Source organism: Oryzias latipes, chromosome 17 (genome assembly GCF_002234675.1).
Source record: "Oryzias latipes chromosome 17, ASM223467v1".
NCBI classification, from domain to species: Eukaryota; Metazoa; Chordata; class Actinopteri; order Beloniformes; family Adrianichthyidae; genus Oryzias; species Oryzias latipes.
The window spans coordinates 2,184,636-2,205,318 of record NC_019875.2 but is presented as its reverse complement, the minus strand read 5'-3'; the positions used below and the strand labels follow the sequence as shown (position 1 = coordinate 2,205,318).

The window sequence follows — 20,683 nt, the reverse complement described above, 5'->3', positions numbered from 1 at the left end:
GCTTAGGTGGGTATGTTACATGATTGTAAAGTTTTAACATGTCCAAAAAAGTGTTTACAAATTTTTAAAAACATGCCCGTGGCGTCCGACCGGTAAATTGAGAACTTTGCTTTTTGGGCCAGCTCTCTCTTCACCACAACGGACCGATACAGCAACCGCATAACTGCGGATGCTGCTCCAATCCGCCTGTCAATGTCACGCTCCTGTCTTCCCGTACTCGTGAAGAAGACCCCAAGATCTTTAAACTCCTCCACCTGGGGCAGGGACACTACACCCACCAAGAGATGGCAAACTACCTTTCTCCGGTCGAGAACCATGGCCTCAGATTTAGCGGTGCTGACCCTCATCCCAGCCCCTTCACACTCGGCCGCGATCCGCCCCAATGCACGCTGGAGGTCTTTGCTCGATGAAGCCAACAGGACAACGTTATCTGCAAAAAGCAGAGAGGAAATCTTATGGTCCCTAAACCAGACCCCCTCCGGCCCCTGGCTGCACCTAGAAATTCTGTCCATAAAAACTATGAACAAAACCGGTGATAAAGGGCAGCCCTGCCAGAGTCCAACGTGCACCGGGAATAAATCTGAGTTACTTCCGGCTACGCAAACCAAGCTCTTACTCCAGTCATACAGAGACCGGACAGCTCTCAGTAAGGCTCCCCGGACCCCATACTCCCAGAGCATCCTCCACAGGATACCACAGGGGACGCGGTCGAACACCTTTCTCCAAATCCACATAACACATATGGACTGGATGAGCGAACTCCCACAAACCATCCAGCACCCTGAAGAGGGTTTAGAGCTGGTTCACTGTTCCACGACCAGGACGGAAACCGCACTGTTGTTCCTGAATCTGAGGTACGACTATTAGACAGACTCTCCTCTCCAGTATCCTGGCATAGACTTTCCCAGGGAGGCTGAGGTTCCCCGGTAGTTGGAACACATCCTCCGGTCCCCCTTGTTAAAGAGGGGAACCACCACCCCTGTCTGCCAGTCAAGCGGTACAGTTTCTGACTGCCAAGCGATGCTGCAGAGACGTGTCAGCCAAGACACTCCAACAGCATCCTGAGACTTGAGGTACTCATCCACTCCCGGAGCCTTGCCACTGAGGTGCTCATTGACTACCTTAGTGACTTCAGCCCGTGTGATAGTCAGCCTCACCCCAAAGTCCTCATTCTTTGCTTCTTCAAAAGAAGGTGTGTCAGTGGGATTGAGGAGATCCTTGAAGTATTCCTTCCACCGCAACAACAATGTTCCCAGTTGAAGTCAACAGCTCCCCACCTGCACTGAAAACGGTGCCTGTAGAGAACTGCTTTCCCCTCATGAGGCGCCGGATGATTTGCCAGAATCTCTTGGAAGCCTACCATAGTCCTTCTCCACGGCCTCGCCAAACTCCTCCCAGGACAAAGTTTTTGCCTCTGCAACACTCCGGGCCACAGCTCGCTTAGACTGCCGATACCAATCATGTTCATACCATATCAGCTGCCTCTGGAGTCCCACAAGCCAGCCAGGCCTGGTAGGACTCTTTCTTACCACCGCGACAGGCACCAGAGATCTTGCGACCACAGCTCTGAGCAGCAGCAGAGACAATGGAAGTGCAAAAGATGGTCCACTCGGACTCAATGTCCCCAACCTCCATTGGTACCTGTTTGAAGTTCTCCCGGATGTGGGAGTTAAAGACTTCCCTAATGGAGGGCTCAGCCAGACGTTTCCAGCAGACCCTCACAGTGCATTTGGGTCTTCCAAGTCTTTCTGGCCTTCTTCCCTGCCATCAAATCCAACTCACCACCAGGTAGTGATCGGTGGACAACTCTGCCCCTCTCTTTACCTGAGTGTCCAAGATACAAGGCCGAAGGTCTCCTGAAACAACTACAAAGTCGATCGTTGACCTCCTGCCTAGGGTGTCCTGATTCCACGTGTATTGATGGACAACCTTGTGCTCAAACATGGTGTTTGTTATTGTTGTAGTATGATGATGAGTTTAAATGCCTCGCTCATAGCAATGTAACAATTTATATATTTGGTTGTTTGTGAGCAATTATGGATTTGTTATGTTTTCATCATCATCTTCTCCCTTTGCAGTCGTCTCTTGCTGTCTCTCTGTCAGCAGCAGGAGAATGCTGTTCTGATTCAAAAAACAAAAGCACAATTCTTTTTCTCTGGAAATGCCTTTTTTCTCTATTTTGTTACTCTATTAAAGGTCTATCAATAGTGTTCTGAAAGAAATCCACATGAAGAGGTCTCCTACACATCTACTTGTAGCCATCTAATCTTTGGATATTTTCAATGTCTTTTAGAGTAATTTTCAAACTTTTACTATTTAAGGCAAAAAAAGTGACATTTTACATCCATCCACTCTGGTACTTCAGAACTGCGTTCCCCAACCTTTATGTGGCTTCGGTCCGGTCAACCCCTGGAGATTTTACTGCGGCCCTACGGAAAGGTGTGGGGGTTGCCGGGGATGCCTAATTTTGGCCTGGTTTTAAAAAGAAAAAAACCTCTGATCATCACAAAAAACAAATCTTTTAATAATAATAATGACAACAGATAACAACAGTGGAACATCAATCTCTAGTAACATATTCTGCCAATGAATGTTTTGAGTACTATATAAACTGGCCCCGTCTGTGGGAAATCACCTGTTGCAATAAATCCATATTTTAAGCAGAACTCCTGGTGGCCTACTGTTGAATTATTTTTTGTCTTGAAGTCGTAGCCCGTTCCTCCATCTGTTCTTCTGTCCCTGCACTAATTCCTTATCCATTTGCAAAGAAACTGACTTTTTTTGTAGCACGCCTTCTAACTACTTTTTAGTGCTCTAGTGACTGAAATGTAACAAACAGAACCCTGTTGACCTTTAAAACCTTTTTTTTTCTCAGAATAAAAGATTGTTCAAATGTAGTCATTTTTCCTCCCCTGACCAAACTTTACAGCTCAAGTGATCGAAGGTGTAGCTGAGAGCATCCATCCATCCATCCATCCATCCATCCATCCATCCATCCATCGGTTATGTTTCAAAATAAAAGATCTTTTAAAGTAAAAGATTGTCGAAACTTAAAAGAAAAAAAAAAACAGAACCAGGCATAAAATATTATTCCTTCTGCGGCCCGGTGCCAATTGATCCACGGACCGGTGCCGGTCCACTGTTTTAGAACACTGTTTTTGTTTCACAGGGTTTCTGGTTCTAATCCTGCAACTGTTGGGCAAGGTGGAGTACACCTTAATCAGGTCACAGGTCTGTCACAGGGGACACTCACACTCAGGGGTAATGTTTCATAGCTTAACAGCCTATAAACCTTTTATATACCCTATAAAACATGTTTTTATACTGAGGGAGGAAGCTGGAGAAAATCCTCACGTACAGGATGAATCTGAAAACTTTGCAAAGAAAGGTGCCAGCTGGAACAAGAGTCTCTCGCTGTACGGCAAAGTTTACCACTACGCCGCTTAAAGTAAAGAATTACATTTACATGGATAGATTTGAAAAAAAGTGGAGTCTACACCAATGTTGTCATGTTTGTTTAAATTTGATAATAAAAGGAGAAAAAGGATGACGGCACGCCAAAATCACAATGATAGAAACATGTTTGACTTGGCTTTTCTAACTGTTTTATTTCAAGTTAATTTGCTGCAGCAGGAAAATCTTATTTGGTACAATTATTTGGCTGTAATTTATTTTAAATGAACTTGAATATGCTGTTGTTAAAATAGAAGAACCTGTAATTATTATACACTGATCAAAAGATGAAGGGAACGCATCATGTACCTGAATTAATTAAATACTTGTTTTCTTTCTAAATGCTCTTTAACAAACATTTTAGCTAGCAGTTTATGGAAAATAACAATTTAAATCTAAAGGACTGTTCATCAGCTGATCAACAATTAAAGACCCCAACCTTTAAAAGCCAGAATTTGAGCCAAAATTGACATTCAATAGTAATGTCTAATTAATTAATTAATCACCCTGTTAAGGTCTCCTGATGGGAAAAAAGCTTAATTTCTTTGAATGTGACAGAACTGTTAAGTTACATAAGCAAGCCCTCTCACAACGTACCATCGCTGATGAGGTTGGATGCTGTAAAATGGTCATCTTGAATTTTTTAAAGATTTTAATGAATATATGAATCTTTATTTATATAGTAATTTACAGCTTTGTTAGGAGTGCCAAAGTGCTTCACAATAAAATGAAGACTGAAGAAAGTTAAAAAGTTAGACAAACTAAGAACAAAATTGAAAACAGCATAAAATTACAAAAAGCAGTCAGTAATAAAATCCATTAAAATAAATAAGAATGCAATAAAAACAAATAAAAGAAAACAAAAATGCCTCCTACTACTGAGCATTAAAAGCCACTCTAAAAAGCTAAGTTTTTATTTAACATCTAAAAGTGGCGAGATCAAATATGATGCACAGTTCTGCAGGACTGTTTTTCCATAATTGAGGACTGTTCAGATCATGAAAATAAGTTACCAACAAGCTTTTTTGTCCATTCACGTCTTCATTTCAGAATGTTCTTGATGTTTAAGGAAAAACAAGGAAGGGGGGGGCAAACGCAAACTCCGGTTTGATCTCCTGTGGTCGTTGTTGAAGATCAAAGGAAGTGGGTCCACTATCGGCACAGGACCTTAGTGGAGATCCCAACCCAGCAAACCACCGAGAATCGGTGGTTGCCTTCGGGATGTGCAAGCGGGCTGGAGGAAGAGAGCAGCAGGAGGGGGCGTGTCAACGGCGGTGAACGTGGAACAGAGTCTGTTATGGGATGGAAAGTTCTTCTAAAAAGGCAGTACATGTTGAATGAAGCTGAATGAGAAGTAAATAAAGGCCTCATCATGCAGAACCTGTCCAGGTCGTCTGTCGACCAGCTGTTGTACTTTTGTGAGCAGGTCTGAACCGGGAGCGGGTCAGAACCAGGCGAGCTGCTCGTCCCTGGAGCGGCTCCCCTGTGCTGACGACTACGGTTGGCAAGCGTTAAGCAGGAGAGGTTCATAAAAATGATTTTAAAAAACAAAACTAAAACCAACCGGCTAAGAATTAGGTTTAAAAAGAAAATCTGAACATAGACATTTTCTCAGAAAAGTTCTATGTGACTATCGACCTGCGTCACCGCCACGATCCCGCCGGCGTGTAATCCCTACAATGTTTCAACCCAAGTAGGAAAACGATGGAGAACTTCCAGAAAATTGAAGTTCCTGAAGAAAATAGTACGTTTAATGGCACCTGGTGGATTTGTCTGCCTCCAAAGGCTTTCAGGATCTACCTCAGGATCTACCTCATTATTTATCATTACAAGACTGTTTTGTTTTACTTTATCTGCCCTAGAATGAGGTGCACCTAAAAAGACTGTTTATTCTGTCTTTTTTGAAATTGTCCATTGTAATCTGTTGTGCCTTATGCATCAAATAATATGGCATAGTGTTTTTGTGTGTGACCCGGAGCTAGGTGACCCATAGACCGGGGCCGGTATGAAGATGTGTGTGCATATGTGTCTTAGAGTTTTGAATTGCTTGGGTAGTCACTGAGGAATGATCTCTGCAGGGAACCGCAGCTGCACATGGACCCGCCTCCTGCACCTGACACTCAGGATGTCATCCACATAGACCAATGATAATGGATCCAGGGCAATATAAAAGAACTTATGTCCCTGCATAGGTAAGGACCTTTGTCACACCATTTCTGATAATCAGTTTGCTCACAAAGCTCTTGTCCTCTTTGCTGTGGATTTTGATGTAAGTGTGACAAAAGACTGGATTAAATAGTTTTGGATTGAAGTCTGGGGCCCCTTGTGGCTACACAGTTTAGGCAGCAGCGTGAAAGGACTTGCTTAGGGTCCCAAACTGGATTGAGCTCATGGCGCCCTGTGGGAACCCAGATTTCCTGTGTGCCAGTTACACTATGGGGTAAGGAATATGTCAAAATGAAACGTAAGATAAAGTTGTGCAAATTCATACTTTGTGCACAACTTTGCAGACAACTGTATAAAACATTTACTTTTACGTTTAACATGTCTGTTGTGAATATGATTTGTCACTGTTTTGAATACGACTTTTTTTTGTCTTGAATGTAAAATTTACACGTGCTAATTGTTCAGATTTGAACAAGGTACAACTGAACAGGGGCGAGCGAGCCCGTCCTGCCTGTACAGGGAATAAAATGGCTGGCGAAGCAGGGATTCCCCACCCCGCTTCCCTGCGGCTGCCCCCACCGCCAAGCAGATGGGAGAGGAGTTAGCAGGGAAGCAGACAATCCCTCAGCCGCCTACTCAGGTTTCATTTTGTTTTATCATTCTCTTATTATCATCTCTTTTTCTGACAATGTTGACTTTTTTACACTTAATAAAAGGGATGTCTGCTGCTCTTTTTTCCCACCAATTCTTGGTCCGGTGCATTGTTTATTCTATCAGCTGTTATCGCCTGGTAACCAAAAATGTACCAAGACGTTGCTGTTATAATCTCTTTTTTTAATTCAGCGGTGCTAAAGATATTTTCCCTTCCTGGGGATCAATAACATTCTAAATGGTTTAGTTCTGTTTGAGTTTAATAAATAAAGCCCAAAGCTCATGCTCACTCAGTTGAATCTATGTTTCGGGACTCGATGTAAATGTCTGTGACCACATGACATATTTCTGACCTTGAGTTAACGGGGAAATTTCAAACAAAGACAAATCCTCTTCAAAACAGACATGTCAAATGTAAAACTAATTGTTGTATTCATATTTTTTTGTTTGATTTGTGCACAATGTTTGAATTTATGCATACGTTTCTAATTGACAATTATCTTACCCCATGCTACATCCAGCCAACTGAGCCATTCAGCTGCTTGCTACAACAGAATATTAATGTAAATATCAATTAGAAACCTGCATGCCTTTTTATACTTACAATTAGTTTATTTAAAAGTGGAACAAACTCATATTACCTAATCTCTCAAAGTTGATTCTAATCTGTGGAGATACTCATTCATTCAGGGAGAATTCATAGCAGTTCCTGTTAGACAGTAGCTGTGCCTAAAATAGAAGTTGTCAGACAGTAATGTGCAATGACTTTTATTAGACACTTAAATTAGTCACATTTGACATTTTAAGAGCTAAAGAGAGGATTTTGCCTATTTAACAAACGACTGGAAATAAACAGGGATTTTCTGGCAAATAGGAAAAGTTACAACTGGTCAGAAAAGTTCCAGGACATTTAGCATGCATATCTAAATGTGGCATTAAATATAAATTCATATCAACTTTATTATCATATGTAAAAAGAACAGCTCAAGGTGCTATCCATAAAAACAAAAACACCAATCCCTGCACATGCAATAAAATAATGCCCCCATAATAAAATACACAAAAACATACACAAATAAAAGAAAAATAATTATAAAAAGCTAAAGAAGAGATAACCCAGACATGTAAAGGGTCAGCAAACAAAAACTAGTTGACATGTTTGTCAGATATAATGACATTTTCTTATAATTGTATGGTAGTTTTTCTCAGATTCTGAATTTTTTCAACCTTTGCATTTTGTTTCTGAATTTTTTGAAGCCTTGATATTCAAACAGCAAAATGTTATGCCCCGAAATATTATTTTCCATCTTAGATTTTTCCGTATTTTTAATTTCGAGACTCGAGAAAAATGAAATGGGAAAGAAGTAGCTTTAATTGTCTCACTAGAACAACTAGAACACATCGATATCCAGCCAATCAAATCGTGACGTCAGCGTTTGCTACGTTCTACTGAAGGCCAAGAAGGCAGCAAACTGGGCTGGTGGTTCATTGGTAAGTAAATAATGCTTTATATCACTCTATTATCTTCTCATTGACATCGTTTAATAGAGCACAAAAACGTGCATCTTTTGTTGTTGTTTTAGTTTTTTACTTTCCATGCCATGCACTATGTTTTTGTGGTAAGATAATAATCACAGTCATCACGGTGAAACTGTGCAGCTTACTTCACTTGGTCACATTGGCCAGACATTTAACTCTGGTGTGTGTAAAAGAAACAATACGTGTGTCATTCGTTCATCTGTTTTTCAACTTAAGATCAAAAATAAAACAACGATTTACATATCGTTCATCTGATGTTCAAATAAAAAAAAAAATGATAAAGATTTTTTTATTTTCCCGTCGCGTTAGCTTTTCTGCTAACATGATGGGAGTGACCCCGGATAGCCAGATAGCAAGTACCATCTCCTTATTTACATTTTTTAATTTATTTATTTTAACTGGGCAGACAGATGAGAGCTGAAGGCCTCTTGTGTTGGACATATTTTATTTTTACAACAGCGGTTATGAATTTTCTGACAAACCAGAGGTATGTCTGAATAAACCCCTTTTGTAATCGAGGCCAAACTTTATTCGTTTTAATCATATTTGAAAATCTATTGTGTTGGACCAGACGGAAAAGGAAAGAAGGGAAGAGGGATGTTAGAGAGGGGGGGTAGAAGGGTGATTATAAGGGGGGGGGGGGGGGTGAAAAACAAGAAGCAGCATAAAGCAACAAGTTGCTGGATGTTTATCGATACGGTCAGGTTCAGATGTAATACAAATCTAGAAGGGGCGGGGCCTGTCCACACACACACTCAAATGTTATAAACACACCTGTTGGCAGAAAAAATGTCCACATGTCAACATGTACACAATACAGATAGTGTTCAAACATGCACACTTATGCCTTCAAACCAACTAGTGTGAAATATTTAATTCTATCACACAAAGTGTTTGTGCAAAGGTGAGCTAACACCTGTGCTCAGGTGAGTGTTTATGTTCTTCTAAAATGGATGGTGTAATGTGAGAAGAAGGAGGGTCAGCAGGGTTTATGACATCCACCCACGATTCTAAATGTTCTCCTTAACTTTGCCATCAACAACTACTAATACAAAGAAATACAAAAACATTTCTAATAGATCTGAAATGTTGCTGAACTCACAAAAAGCAGATCAAGTATCTATTTCATCAGTAGGATTGGATATGTAAAAAAAAAATAAAGATATTTCCAAGAACTTCACAACCATCAACATGAAAAAGTAAGTTTTTTTTTATTTTTTAAATCTTTTGTTAAATATCAGACAAGAGCCGGTTTAGCTCGTGCTGGTTTGCAGCGCCTTCCGTCCGTGAAACCAGGGTTCGAATCCGGGCTGCTCCCTGTTCCCTTTTCTACTTCTGTGCCGGTCCCAAGCCCGGTTGCTTTGAGAAGGTTGCGTCAGGAAGGGCATCCGGTGTAAAACATTGCCAAGTTTACTATGCGACTTGTTCGCTGTGGCGACCCCTGTTGGGTAAAGCCGAAAGAGAAAGAAGTTAAATTATGAGACAAGACCTGAATAACTTAATGCAAGTACATTCTGTGACAGGGCTTTTATTGCATGTACAATTCTATTAATATTAGTTTATTTAATTATGGTCATTTACATTTTTCCACTATTGAACAGCGTTGTGATCAGCTGTAATATTATTATCAACTTTAAAACTTGTTCACAGTTCATATTGACATTTGGCAGAAAGGAAAGTAAGTCTGAGTTGAATTTGACCTCGCTTGGTTATTATTCAACAAACTCGACTTGTAACTTAATAAATGTCAGCCCAAAAACAAGACCAAAAAACCTGCTCTACGGTCATAAACATGTGCAACAGCTTGTGGATCAGCTTGGCACTTTTCCACTCATGCATGCACTCACGTTCCATTCACAGACGCTCATGTCATCCCACTCAAGTTTCAAAACAAAGGCTCAATGCTGTTTTGTGTCACCTCTGGCAAATTACGTTTTTTGTCGTACTTTTTTGTTCCACTGTTGTGGGGACAGCATTCATTTAAATCACCAGTTCATGAAGGCTGATGCAAAAAAAGTGGCAGTATTTAGATAGGTGGGTGGGGTCACAGTAACAGGGTTGTGTGAATAGACCCTTTCTTTATAACGCCACAGGGTAGAAAAGATCATTGTGAGAAGAGCTGATCACTCAAACCTGTTTTTTTTTCAAATTCTAAAAATACTAGCAGGCGACAGATCAAGTGCTTATTGTTGTTAAAACCCCGGATACCACTGTCTTTCCCTCCACGTGCCAACGGTGGCAGGTTACCGACTCCTAATCTAGACATTTCCATTCACCATTAAAAGTACACATAATTAGTTCATTCAGGAGAAAATGATGTATATGCCCTTGTACTGTTGTGTGACAGTACCTCAATTTCATTGTACTTTGTGCTAAGTATGGTTGTGCAATGAAAATAAAGATTTGTCTTAAGTTTTCACTTGTCACTATTTTGTGGTTTGCTGTTTATGGCACCTAGAGTTTACTAAATTGGTCTATCATTTTTTAAACATTCCTGTTTGTGTGCAGGTCATTGGGCTTGTCACAAGGCAAATTAAGCAGCTGAGACAAGGACTTAAGGAGACTCCAGTGTGGACAGTGCTTACTAAGCGACATGAAACTGCAGCCTTGATTTTTCCAAGTGAAGGAACAGGCGAGATTTGTCCTGAGGTACATATTTACCAGAGACCTCAGTTAGGATTTGTACTTCTACCATGTTCTAAAAAGATGCACCTTGTTGAGAATTGTCGTGCTTTTTACAAAGTAAATGTTGTGGTGAAAAAGGATTGAGGGCAGATGTGATCAACAGTACAGTGTTCCCCTGCATATTCTTTTGCGTCCGAAGGATTTGCTGCTGGAGAGGAGGAGAGCGGAGATGAAGAGCACGCCGGCCCATTGGCTTCATTGCAGGCTGCTAAAGAATATTTTACAGCTATTTCCCACCCGCTTCCTGAATCACTATAACCAAAGTTTGTGCTCCTGCAAGGAGAAATGGCATCAGCTGACTCAGAAATGGTCGGGAAATATCCTGACCAGGGGCCTCATTTACAAACATTGCGTACGCACAAAAGAAGGCGTACGCCACTCTCTACGCAATAATTGAGATTTATAAAAAGCAAACTTGACGGGAAAATGTGCGGTCCTTCACGCAAGCTCTGACCCAGGCGTACGCACAAAAACGGGTGAAATGAGAAACGGCGACACCGTCGGCAGATGGAAGAAACACGTGAAAGTGAAAATGACAATCCTGCCTCTCAGAAATAACATGAAGACTTCACAAAGCAAGTCTGACAATTAACAGCTACACGAACACCCGTTTGATCGATCAGCAGTGAAACAAACAAAAAAATCAAACGAAAATTACAACAGAAATTCAAATGAACACTTATTTGCAGAAAGAAAAGTGAAACATGTTCTGCAATATTGGCATGTTGTGCAATTCATCCTCATAAATAATATAGTCAACAGAACGAAATAATGTACAAAACTGATATTCTCGTCAGTGTGTCCGTCTGGAGGAGCAGACAAAGGTGCGGGCGTGCGGACGGACGGACAGACGAACTAATTGTCCACTGGGGAAAGTTGTTTTCATATTAAAACATTTCTTCATAAGCTATGGAATTATGGTATTCATGCATATGTCTTTAGTTTTTTTATTTTTGATAAAACAATGTATGGCGTATGTCTCAACCATTCAGAAAGCAACAAGAAATTACATTTGCGCTGAACAATTTCCCATTTCCACGTGGATTATTCCCGACATCTGTAGCTTGTCAGATGTAATTAAATGGAGGGAAATAAAATGCCCCATCACAATGCGTAATGACACACAATGGCTGATCTTACGCTCTTAGAAGATGTGGCAAATGGAAGAATTCGGAGTGAACGCAACTTTAGACAGCAAGAAGACTTGCTGGCAAACAAGGACAAGTGGCTTATGAGCCGGTTCCGACTTCCTCGAGCCGTCCTCTTGGACCTCTGCTGGCTTTTTATTTCGGCCACGGTCCGAGGTTGTGAGGCTACAGCATTTACAGTGTCTGCCACCGTTTGCCACTCAAGTGCCTTTTTGGCATTAGTAATGCCCACACTGTGCCCTCCAAACAACATTTTTCTCCTCTTTTCCACCTCGCCAACGATAACTTCTACTTCACATTGAGTGAAGTTACGTTTTTTTGATTTCCTCTCGGTGTTTGCCATGGTTTCGCAATCAATGAATATTCATTTGTGGGCGTTTCACGGACTATTTATTGGCAACTATGGGCATGTAATGAAGCCGCAAAAGCTGCGCTGCATTTAGAATTGGTTGTGATTTATTAAGGGAAAGATGCGTAGGATGTGCGTGCGCACGGTTTTATAAATCTGAATATTTCTGTGCGTACGCACGTCCTATGTTTCATCCGTACGCCACTTCTGACGCAAATCCTACGCAAAGTTTTATAAATGAGGCCCCTGGTGTTTAATGCCCTTAACTGATGATGGAGGAAGCACAGGCTCCTGGTTTTAAGGCACAGAGAGACAGAGACACACTCCTAGCGTGCGTTATAAAGTACCCTATTGCAGTGTATTGCTCGGAATAAAAAAAAAACGTTTTGCGTTGAGCAATATGCTAGTGTTCTTCAATAAATGTTTCACGAAGCATCAGAAAATATTTCAGAGGGGTTTTTGTTGAGTAAGGATTGGTGACAGATTCTTCGGCTGCGGGTGGGGGGGGTCTCCTTATTTGGGTATTTGCGGGTATCTCTGGTCCCTCACCTCTGAGAATAAGGGGGGGAATACTGAACACTAAAGTTAAAACGGCCCTAACATGTTTAACACTTTTATCCTGTTACTTATATTTGTTCAACGCATCAATTGGCCAAAGGAGGAGGAAGATGATGATGCTGCTGAAACCAAAACCCACATTTTAGGGTATCTTCAGGAGTTCATTAAAAATGGTAAGTTTACCTTTCATGTATGGAAGTGCTATAAAAGTTGTGTTTGGCTGTTACTAAATTGAATTTATACAACAATCTCAATTCCAGGAAGAAAAATATAATTATGTTACTCTTATCAGTTGAGTAAGTGTGATTACATCAGTTAAATACATACTTGTCCAAACTAGCCTTAAAGCTAGACTGACATTAAGTTGGTAATCTGGTAAAGTTACTTTTGTTTTGTTTGACTAATAAACTGAAACTAATTTACTGAAAAGTAATCCCTTTTCTGGATTTTGCTCTTTTTAATCCTCACAGGAACCGCAGGTGAACTGATGAACCTGGCAAAATACTGGATGGGATGGGAGATTTTGACGAAGAGCCTTTAGAGATCGTCAGAAGCAGCTATCCCACAGCCTCCACCTGCTATGAGACCTAGAAAATTCCAGGTCATTACAAAGACTACACATCTTTCAGATGTGATCTCCTTGCCTGTATTGGGACATGTCATACAGGATTTGGGCTCCTGTGAATTCATGGTTTTATTTTACTGTTCTTGTAAATACATTGAGTTTTCTGCTCTCAAATAAACCACTGATGCAAAAAGATGTTTATGTATTTTTATTTTATTTATTTTTTGGTAATGAAAAGGTTTTGAAGTCACACTGTGGTCGTTTTTTTTGTTTTGTTTGTTTGTTTTTTGTTGTGTATGGAAGTTTTCCACATTAGTGTTCATCTAAAACTCTGGTATATTAAAAATACACTAATAACTAATTTGTATGACACATTTTTAAATTATTTCTCAGGTTTCCTCACTAGCCTCTTCCCAGAATGTTTCTTTTTTCTCTTATTGAAGACAAAATGTTCACAAAACTAAACAGCTGCAATGTAAACATCACAGCCAAAGGAGTCTGATTCAGCTCTTGGGTCAACTGCACTTCTTAACCCTTGTGCTATCTTAAATGACCACCCTTGCATTGACGTGTTATTCCTACCACAACAAAGGTGGATAAAGGTGGAAAAATTTCATGTAATCCATGGAGACCAGTGAAGATCACAAATCATTGAAGAAAAAAGGTTCAGAGCACTGTCTAGTGGGTCTAGATGACCCAACTCCCAATGTTAAACAGCCTAGGATAGCACAAGGGTTAAAGCTGCCATTTGTTCATCTGTCAGTGGGCAGTTGATGTTTGGCCCAATACATCTGAATAGTCCTGATGTGGAAGTCCACTCTCCTCCCACTCAATATGGGGAATCTTCATGTCCTGAGGAACACAAGCCACACAAAGAAAAAAATAGTAAAGAGCAAACAAACCAACATCATAAACTATTCGATATATTTGTATATACCTCCATGTTCTCTGGTTCAGGAATAGAATGACGTGCACAACCCAGGACCCACAGCGGGTCATGTTACTCTGGGTTCTTGAAGGACGAGTATCCCAACAGTGTCCAGGTCATCCTGTAGATGTGACAAAAACACATAATAATAATAATAATAATAATAATAAATTTTATTTGTATAGCGCTTTAAATGGCACACAAAGACGCTTAGTGGCAGCAGAAGAGGTGTTGAACGCTGGAAGCCCTCTTCCTCAAGTTGGTGGAGAACATTGTAGTAGATGTTGGTCACAGCAACCCACAGATCTCTCCAAAGCAGCTCAATCTTGGTACATTATGAAAACAGTGATTCAGTAAATGGTAAGAGCGTTTCACTACAAGCCTTGTAGGAAATTGGGTTATCTCAGCGTCGGCATACAGGCTCATTACAAACACACAAACAATGGGCGACAATCAGAAAATCAGTTTGCATAACGGCTCTGGAAAAACATCAAGAGTTTATCAGCAAATGGATATTGAGTTATAAAGTCGGATGGAGTGAGGTAGGAATGAGCTTCTTATATAATATATCTCATATTATATATATTATATACCTCCTTATATCTCCTTATATATGTAATGATGCTTAGAATAAATTGCTTAAATGTCAAATTAGAATAAAAAAAAAACACCTCCTAACGTCAGAGGAAAACTAAACTTTTCAACTGCCCCTTGGAAGAAGGATAGTGTTGTTGCTGCCAGATTGTTGGATGCTGTACCAAGATACATTATCTGAAGAACAGTAAAAACACCATCATGTGACATAAGCATCTAAACTTGTGCATTCGTATTGACAAGCGTGCTTAACTAAAAAGGAACCAAAAAAAGTTGAAAACAACTAAAATGTGTTTTTCTTTGTGCTGCATGTTAAGTAACATGAAGAAAGCACATGATCAAATAACATGCATATCATTTGCAACTGTATTTCGACGCAAACTTTGTATTTACTTTCAGATTTTTAAGAAAAAATAATTCCGATACAACATCCCGAATTAGTTTGTGGTTGGTCTCTATGTGCATCAAGGACTTGGGGCCTTGAACAGAGAACGTCCGTTGAACAATGCATCCTAGATGGACCATACGTAACAGGACCCTGAGGTGTCTAGACAATGTATGGATGCTCTGACTATCTTGTACTGCACTCTCTGTCCTTGGGCTAGCAGCAGAGCCTTCATCATTCGATACCCAGAAATAGGCTGCCTGGATTTTACTTCTCTGACACACTGATCCAGGTCTTCATCTGACATGGTTCTATATAGTCCTGTCACCGAAAGATCAGATTCATTCATAGGTCTGTGAACTGTGCTTTTGCACATACTCCAGAGCAGGGATGTCCAAAGTTTTTTTGGTGAGGGCCAAATACAGAAAAAAAAAGCGAAGGCCCGGGCCACACACAAGAGGTGACATATTGACACATGATTACTGTGTGTGTTTCTAACTCATCTAAAATGTGAAAACATTGGTCTCAGTGGGAGCAGTGATGCTGTGCTTTGGATTGAAGGATGGCTGGGATGTCAGGGGTAAAGTTTGGTGGTTGAGACACGAAGGACTTCACAGATATGGCTATCAGTCATTGTGGATCTCAGTCTGCTTTTGTTCTGATTTAACAGAGAAAATGTTTGTTCACATATGTATGTTGAGCCCAACAGGCTAATCATTCTTTTTCCGTGGCGTCTCATCAGAGGAAACTTGGCATGATCCAAACTCTGATAGAAGTCAGGGAGGGATAGAAGCTGATATTGACTCTTCAAAGAATCATCACATTGCATTTCAATCAGCTCTAACTGCAGACTCTCTTCCACTTCTTCTGCATCCACCAGGAAGGGGGTCGAGAACAGCTTGATTTGTTTTTCAATGACAGAAAAATCTTTAAAACGCTGGTTGAATTATGTCACGAGAGATGTAATTACAGAAGCATATTTCTCCTTTTTAGAAGAAATGTCTGCCTTTGGAAAAGCAGACTTGATTTCAGAGGAAGTGTGCAGCATTAAAGCTTCGTATTTGTGTCTCAAACAGGCGGAGCTTTACACAGAAGGCTTTTATGTGCGCATACAGGTGTGACACCAGCTGTTCTTTGCCTTGTAGGTTCTTGTTCAGTGTATTCAGATGATGAGTGAGATCAACTACAAATGCCAGGTCTGCCAGCCACAGAGGGTCACTGAGTTTATGAAGAGGTCGACCCTTCTCTTTCAAAAACTTGTCGATTTCTGATCTCAGCGAAAAAAACTGCTTCAGCAAAGAGCCGCGGCTGAGCCAGCGCACATCGGAGTAGTCGAGTACATCCCCCGTATTCAGCATCCACGTCAGATAAGAAAGCTTGAAATTCCCTGTGGTACAGTCCTGTAGCTCGAATTATGTCGACAGTTTTTACAACAGTGTTCATCACATCGCCCAGCTGGACAGTCATGGCACACAGGGCTTCTTGGTGGATTATACAGTGCATCCTAACAGCCTCACCTCCACTCTTTTTTACCTTGATGCACACCATGGATGCCATTCCTTTGCGCACACCCGTCATGGCTGGAGCTCCATCTGTTGTTACTCCACAGAGCTTGTCCCAAATATTTTCAAAATATTTTCACCTGTCATTCTGCTTTTTAGGCTCATCATATGAAGCAGCTCCTCCGTACAGAAAAAATTATCGACTCCCCGCAAAAAAATTAAAAGCTGTGCGGTGTCTGTGTGTGTCTGTCTGTGCTCTCATCGCATGCTATCGGGTAAAAATCAAAAGCACAAGATTTTTCTCTTAGCTAAAGTTTCAGGTTAGCTGACAAGTCCTCAATTCTCCGCACCACGGTATTTCTGGATAAGCTCACGCTGTTGAAATCCTGCACTTTTTTGGGGCACATTAATTCTGTGACTTTGATGAGGCGCTGCTTTATGAAATCACCGTCTGAGAACAGTTTGCCATGCTGGGCAATAAGTTGTGTGACTTCATAGCTTGCTGCTGTGGCGTTTTTCTGTATTTTGTTTGCATGAAAAAAAAAAAAAAAACTGTTGTTGAGCTTGCAGGCTAGCTGCCATTTGCTTGAATTTCTGTGCTCGTTTGGCACCTGTGTACGATGCGTAGCTCTGATGCTTGGTCTCATAGTGCCGACAGACATTATACTCTTTCATCAGGGCAACATCTTCATTGCAAATCAAACAGACAAACTTTCCGTTGATTTCTTTAAAGAAATATTCATTTTCCCACAGTTTGAAATCTTCTACACTCACTTGCTATTTTGCGTTTCATCGGTGCTGCCACTTCTGGTGACTCATGGTAAATATTCTTCTTTGCTTAATTTTGTTTGGTGGAGAAGCACCTTTTCTGTGACTGGCTCTATCTAGTGTTGAAACTAAGAAGTGTAACACAGTTGAGCTCAAGTGCCATGTGCGGGCCATATTCAATTATATTTTCAGAATTTAATAAAAACTGACCCGTGGGCCACAGTTTGGACACCCCTGCTCTAGAGTTTGGCTATGCAGGTGACTGGAATATTAAGTTCCAGAAGGCTACAAAGGTAGTCTGAAGATAATGCTATTTGTTGTCGTCCAGCATGACCCTGCTCCCATTGCACAACAGCAATAGATTCATCTGTTCTCTCTTTTTCAGAACTAATAAGTTTTTGCAAACGTGTCAGTTCATCTAAAGTAGCAGGAAAGACTGTTAATTGACTAGACAAGGCGTTAAAAAAACATTCTTAAGTAGAACTGAAGTCTAGAAGTCCAGATTTGATTTGATTTGATTTGATTTGATTTATTGATTTATTTCAAGCATTGTAGATAAAGCAATAAAAACAATTACACATATTTATCAAACTCATTACAGAAATGATGAAATGCATAGATTAAAAAGACAGAAAACAAAACAAAAATGTCACTTAAATCACATTTGCTTAATTAAATACAGTGATCATTAACTGAAATATAAGTAGAGTTTGATATATTGCTTGAAAAGGAGTGGGAAGAAGCAAGCTTATATAATCCCACCCCTACTGAGTTCATTCATTCTATAGTTTTACAGAGTTTTAAATCCGGTTCTGATCAGATAGATTCTCTTCAAGTAACAAAATCCAGTGCGTAGAAATGATTGATGATCTTCAGAAAACAATCATTCATGATTTCAGTAAACAGTAACGATACCGATATGTAATAATAATTGATTATCATTAGAACACATGATAAGATTAAACCAGAAATTATTGCTACACATTGCAGATCAAGTAAATAAAATCAATAGCTTATTGATTGTAATTTAAACATTTCAGTAATCATTATTGCACATTACAATGTAACACTCATTGGTTGTAATTAAAAGAGCTTTGATTATTTCACCACAATCAAGTTCACATATGTATTTGGAATTATTCAAGCACCTGTTGATCCTTGAATCCTCTTATCTTCATATCCTGAAATAAGAGTTTCTTTATACATTTTCTTGAATATTTGAATATTTGAACATTGTTTGAGCTCATTACTTAAACTGTTCCAAAGTTTAGTGCCACACACAGACACACAGAAACTTTTCTTTGTGGTTCTTATCAATTTGATCTTGAAGTTCCTACATCCCCTCAGTCTGTAGCCTCCTTCATTTTCAAAGAATTGTTTTTGGATATTGAATGGTAACGATTTCCCACTGGCTCTGTATAAAAGTTGCGCAGTGTAAAAATCCACAAGGTCATACAGTTTTAAAATTCTAGATTGATAAAATAGTTTCTTTGTATGATCAAGATATCCGGCTTTATGTACAATTCTGACGGCTCGTTTTTGAAGTAGACAGAAAGGATGTAGTGAGCTCTTGTAATTAATCCCCCAAAGTTCTATACAGTAGGTGAAATATGGTAATATTAAAGAACAGTACAATAAATATCTACTGTTGTATCCTAATATATGTTTAGATTTATTTACGATTGAAATACTTTTTGAGACTTTAGTTTGTATGTGTCTGATGTGTGGCTTCCAACTTGTCATCGATACAAACCCCTAAGAATTTGATTTCTGTAACACGTTCAATCGAGACATTATTTATTACAATTGAGGGCTCTTTATTTGTGTTGTAGTTTCCAAGAAACATCACTTTGGAGGTATGTGCTCAAGAACGTGTTCCGAGTGAAGTCTCTCAAAAATATGCTGTAGAAGTTCCTACAAGAGAGATAAAGAAAAAAAGACAGAATTAGAGTCATGTTAAATCTGACAGATATTTTCAGATTCCCAGCTTCCACCATCAATAATTCCTAAATATAGAAATAAAAAATAAATAAAAAAAATTCTGCCTTATCTGAAAGAGAAACTTGTGGCACATTGTTTTGGGGTATGCCCCCACCCCGCAACCGCAGGCAGTGTACATCAACAACAATCCGTGTATCCTTCGTTTTTGAAAATTAAAATAAAAAAAGAAAAACTATTTGTTTTTATTTTCCTATTTGCGTAATTTTGGTTATCCCATCCGTAGGTCTCTTAGTCTCCGTTTACAGTCGCAAAAAGAGACTTCTGACTTTAGTCCATCCGGCTGCTCTGCGTGAGTGAGCTGCTGGACTCAGGAGAACCGTGTCTCCGAACAGAGGAATGCAGTAATGCCACTCCACACAGTCCTGAGAAACCATGTAAGCAATCACGTGAATTTGTGTTTCCAATCGTGTCCAAACAAAATAAAACCTGATATTATTCCTACATGCAGCCAGATGCACGTTGCAGCATTGACCACATACATTTTAAGTACATTAAAGGCAAGACGTTGTTGGGAAATATTAACCTAATCCTAACCCTTCTTCCGGTTCCGTTCCGCCAATAATAAAGCACTGGCCGCAGAGATTTAGAAAATTATGAGCGAACACCCCTTAATAATAATCATAAAAGCTATACTATCCTATACTGTTCATAATTAAATAACTAATCAACCAAAAAATCTCTTATAAATATATAAAAAGATCATGAAATTGTGAAAAACCTGGACACCGATTTTAAATAAGCCATTATATTATTCAATATATTTCATTTTGCTTTAAAAACCTGTTCATTATTTTAAAACAGCATTTTAAAATATTCATTTTTAATCATGTGGAATATTATTATAATAAAGTCTTTTTTCAGAACCTTGGATTTCAAAATCAATATTTTCCAAAGTAGCTTTGTTTTTATTTCATGTTGCTGTTTTTCACAATGGCGTATTTATTTCATGGAGAGCTTTTTCAGGAGACTGTGTCTGTCTGTCAATCAAACTAGACAAGGCGGAGACACTTTTGTGATTGGCTACTCATTTACTCCTTTACATGAGCAGCAGCAGCCTAACTACATCCATCGAAGATGCTTCACCAAACGTGACGGCGCAATGCCACCCCTCACAACTAGGGGGAGTATGCACCTCAACACATCCACAGTGTTACACGAAATTGGGCAGTTTTGGTTCTAAATTTGCGGATAAATGTGGCTTTAGGCGAGTTTGCATAATTCAGTTGGTCTGTGGTCGGTTGGGCAATTTTCATCTTCTCATTAACATCTAGTAGTGTTCTAAATTAGGCTGGGTGGTTGTTGGAGTTCCACAAAGCTTCTATGAACTCGAGTTCCATGAACGCAACATGCCGCGTGTGGGAGGGGCTACCAGCTAATGCTTTAGCCTGATA

The 20,683-nt window shown here is 39.8% G+C and overlaps 1 protein-coding gene across 2 annotated transcripts in view; it reads left to right on the top strand.

Annotated features, from left to right (window-relative positions):
• Window positions 1-5,622: 5,622 nt before the first annotated feature.
• LOC105358390 (acyl-coenzyme A thioesterase 5-like) overlaps window positions 5,623-20,683 on the top strand; it is a 37,377-nt gene continuing 22,316 nt past the window's right edge. The window contains exon 1 of one of the 2 annotated variants that reach the window (XM_023965277.1): window positions 5,623-5,722. The gene's annotated coding sequence lies outside the window, so the exon portion shown is untranslated. Of the gene's footprint in view, window positions 5,894-20,683 lie in introns of both variants that reach the window. The other variant, XM_023965278.1, reaches the window with a different exon arrangement.